This window comes from Cynara cardunculus (genome assembly GCF_001531365.2).
Source record: "Cynara cardunculus var. scolymus isolate 2C chromosome LG 15, CcrdV1, whole genome shotgun sequence".
Classification (NCBI taxonomy): domain Eukaryota; kingdom Viridiplantae; phylum Streptophyta; class Magnoliopsida; order Asterales; family Asteraceae; genus Cynara; species Cynara cardunculus.
In genome coordinates this window covers 11,341,853-11,345,776 of record NC_037542.1, presented here as the reverse complement: position 1 = coordinate 11,345,776, position 3,924 = coordinate 11,341,853, and positions in this window count along the sequence as shown.

The window sequence follows — 3,924 nt, the reverse complement described above, 5'->3', positions numbered from 1 at the left end:
CTTTTACACGAATAAATAAATTTTCATATATAATTTGTATATAGTAGATGATAAATATGTCTTTTTGGACAATTTTTAAGAAAGTTTTATTTTAAGACATTATTCAAATAAAAATTGACACAAAATTATTGTCTTATTTCCTTATTTAATTATCATTTTAAGCCTCCATCTATCTATATATTACCTGTGAATTTTACAAAAGAGAACCTTTCAATGCTCGGTCAGAATTGATACTTATTTTAGAAATTAGCAGAATGACGTATATAAACTATAAAGTGGTTTTCGGTTCCCTAATTCCTCGAAATCCAACATCTAGAAGCACGGATACATGACAAGTCTCGTAATTCATAGATCACATCCTTCCAATGAGTATATGTTTGTAAATCTATTCACTGCTATTGACTTGCAAATCTCACATGATCTCTAACAGCAAGAAGCAATGGAAAGTTTGTCCTAAAAATATTTACCACATAAATGGAAGCATAAGATGAATCATATTTTTCAAGTAAAAAAAATAATTGGTAGCCATGATAATTTTATCTAGAAATACTACTATAAGATCAGACAAATTGCAAAAAAAAAAAGTGTATGCAACAGGTCAAGAAATTAATGTGGTTGTTGATATAGCAAAACAAATAAGTGATTCCTAATAAATTGTGTTACATTTCTGTTGTGTAAAGTTTTATATAAGTAATGCCAATAGGCATTCTCAATATCATACTAACATGTCTCAAACATCTTATGCCTTCCTAGCCCTACTTTCTGCTGGGATACGATGTGTTGGTTTGGTTGCTGCATTTTTTGACTCATCAGCTCTCACCACTAACTCCAGTTTTACTAGATGTCGGAAAAAGAAATCAATAGATAGATCATCAGCATGCAAAACACACCGATAATAATTACTCCTACGTGGTAAAATTGTGCATGAGCTACATAATCCAGATCAAGTTGTATGCCTTGTGTCAACTGAAAGTTACAAGTGGATGGAGYTTACATGATTTGTTATAAATCCACAAGCTCCCTGAAAACTTGTCATCCAATCACTCTCCCGCCTGTCTCTCTAACCTCTCTAACCTGGCCGGATTCGGCCAACATACTGATGAAATCGGACCATAACGTAGATCCTTGCGAAATGCTATGAACATTGAAGTTGTAAAAACATTAAACTGCAGCAAGAAACGTACATGTCAGAAAAATTAGAACAAACCAAAACAACATATTCCTTAGATGCATATATTCAGAAGAGCAACTCATGTAAATGATTCAAGTTTTGGGGACATTTAAGTAACACAAGTACCACTTAATGGATTTTCGGATTCGCAAATCTAATAAGATTCTGATTTTTCATATAGATCACAGGCAACACATCAGAGATTCAACAAAATATTTTGGTATTCGAATTTGAAAAAAAAAAATCGAAAACGAATCCACAAATGATCTTGTAAAGGAAAAGTAATTAGATTGAGCATAAATCATTTGCAATCAAAATGGATTCAAAGATTGGAAGAATGATATTATAACAGCGAGTTTAAGACCGAGTTAGATCGACAACCAAAACGAGAAAAAAATAAAAAAATAAATGTGTCTTACAGCGATTAGGAGAAGTGAATGATGAGTGATTGTCGAATGATAATTCATCGTGATAAGCAGCTCTATTTATTTTCGATACTATCTCTGTTCCTTCCGTTTGAAGAAAGTAGGAACACACCGTGCACGCCTCTTCCATGGCGCTTGAGATTAAATCAAGGTAGAACGGAAATGCTGATTGTGAGTTTATATAGAAAATTCTCAACCCTAATCTCTGTAAAATATTCAGATATGTTATTAAATTGAGTCATTAAATAATCTTACATGAATAAAATACAATATAGTAATCAAAATATTATTAAAAACATANACAAGTACCACTTACGGATTTTCGGATTCGCAAATCTAACAAGATTCTGCTTTTTCATTTAGATCACAGACAACACATCAAAAATTCAACAAAATATTTTGGTATTCAAATTTGAAAAAAAAAATTGAAAACGAATCCACAAATGATCTTGTAAAGGAAAAGTAATTAGATTGAGCATAAATCATTTGCAGTCACAATGGATTCGAAGATCGGAAGAATGATATTATAGCAGCGAGTTTAAAACCGAGTCAGATCGACAACCAAAACGAGAAAAAAATAAATGTGTCTTACAACGATCAAGAGAAGTGAATGATGAGTGATAGTCGAATGATAATTCATCGTGATAAGCAGCTCTATTTATTTCTGATTCTATCTCTGTTCCTTCCATTTGAAGAAAGTAGGAGCACATCGTGCACGCCTCTTCCATGGCGCCTGATATGAAATCAAGGTAGAATGGAAATGTTGACTATGAGTTTATATAGAAAATTCTCAACCCTAATCTTTGTAAAATATTCAGATATGTTATTAAATTGAGTCATTAAATAATTGTACATGAATAAAATACAATATAATAATCAAAATATTATTAAAGACATAATAACTTGAATGATTTTATATGGTTTTTATAATAAATAAAAAAAATATTACACATTTCTATATTTTTGGACAACTTTTTTTTTATAGTTTCTTATGTAATTACTTATTATTATTGTAGGATTTGACAACGATTTTATTGTTTGATTGTAATCATAGTTTATATTTATATTTTATTATTACTTTAATTATTTATTGTTTGACTAAATATTAATAGTCTCACATTAACTGTAATTAATTTTCAGTATTTATTTATCCTCCTCTTAAACTTTATTTATTTCTTGTGGCTCTTCAAATATTTTAATGTCTTGTCTAATGCTTTGCCTATGAACAACACCCCTAAAAAAATATAAATTTAAGTTGAAATGTTGAATACTACAAGATTTGACATTTTGTGGCATAAGAGTGATTACGTGGCCATCACTCCTTTTCTTATATACATATAAATATATGTTTATATTTAAATAAGCAATGATTTTCGGTTTTGTTTTCAAGAATCCAAACAATTCGTAGCACCATTAATATGATTTCCTTCAAAAAGTAGAAACATTAGTATACATGAAAAAGACGGTGAGAGAAATTGCAAAAAGAGGGTATATATTAATATATAACAAAACAAATAAGTGATTTCTAATATTATTAAGTTATGTTCATTTCTCTTGTGTAAATGTTTTTATATACAAAATGCCAATATACATTGTCAATATCATCTTAACATGTATCGATCGTTGGATTACATTTGTACCACCATCAATTGGTTGTTTACGATTGTAGAGTTTTTAGGCTACACCTTTATTCTAGTGGACAATATGCTTTTCTGTTGGTCGGAAGATGGTTCTTGCATTTTTCGTCTTCACGTTCATCTTATGATTGAGGTAAATCAATATACGTCTTATACCTCCATCACCCGTGGATACAATGCATTGGTTTTAGCAAAGCCGTTGCCTTAGTAGCCAGGCGATTGGGAGAAACAGATTTCTTTGAGTCTGCAGATTTGACAAAATTCCAAACAGTTGGTTGCCACCCAAGATAGAATCTCTCAATTCTGTTTTTTCAGGATTGTTTCTTCTCAGATAAGCAACAAGACTGCTTATTTCTCATCTGTTTAATGTACGCCATGAGCCAGAAAATTCCGATTGTGGATGATTTTAAGGATGATTAGATGGACTAATTTCACTCGGATTATCATGTACAACTATCCCATGATGTGGGCTTGCTTCTGGGCATCCCTGCCATCAGATTCAATACCCAAAAAGTCTTTCCGAAAAGACAGCCTTGAGACCTGAATTGAGTACATGAATCCTGGAATTGATGGAACATCATCATCATCAAAAGCCACTATCGAAATCGGACCATGAGGTAAATCCTTGCGAAATGCTATGAACATTGACGTTGTAAAAACATTAAACTGCAGCAAAAAAGTTTACATATCA